Below are 702 nucleotides of genomic sequence, written 5' to 3'. Positions count from 1 at the left end.
GTTGACTTGTAGGGGATTAAATCCATCTCAATTCATCCAAAACCACTTCACAACCCTGTCAACCGAACACAGCCTGATAGGTGGGCTATTTGTCCATTTCGTTTTTGAGGGGAGGCTGCTTGTCCACTTAGCTGCCCAGGGAAAATGTGTTTATATGTGTTGTGACGCAAGCACATACAAGTTGGGTCCCACTAGTGAGAACAAGTGTCAAAGCGTTAAGGGTGATTACTTCACGATCAATGCTATCTTCAAAATGTTTACCAACACCTAGAGGTTGAAAATGGTTAAAAGGGATTACGAATCTAGCCTCTAATGTGGTGGTTTTTTTAATTTGCTATTTACTCTCTGGGTACACACCACAGAGGTTGTCTCCACAATTTCGAATACCCCTTTTTTTTGTTTAGACCAGCAAAGATACAATAATTACTGGAAATCTCAAATGTGATGCGGCGTCTGAGATTTACTCTCTTGTTGCACACCCTGCTAACTATATTTTCAAATGGTGCTTATTTTTTCAGCCGTGAAGACATATAGGGAAGAGGAAGGCAATCACGTGGCGACTGGTTTCTTGCACTAGATCAAGAAGCTCCATGCTTTTCACAGGAGAAGACACCGCCAGCCTGCGAACTTAACTTTTCATCTTTTCTTTGATCTTCGTAGTTAATATGGCTATCTGTTGGTTTTTCTCTGTGTGTGTGAAAG

This window comes from Triticum dicoccoides, chromosome 2B (genome assembly GCF_002162155.2).
Source record: "Triticum dicoccoides isolate Atlit2015 ecotype Zavitan chromosome 2B, WEW_v2.0, whole genome shotgun sequence".
Lineage (NCBI taxonomy): Eukaryota > Viridiplantae > Streptophyta > Magnoliopsida > Poales > Poaceae > Triticum > Triticum dicoccoides.
The sequence above is the reverse complement of the archived record's forward strand: the minus strand, read 5'-3'. Positions refer to the sequence as shown.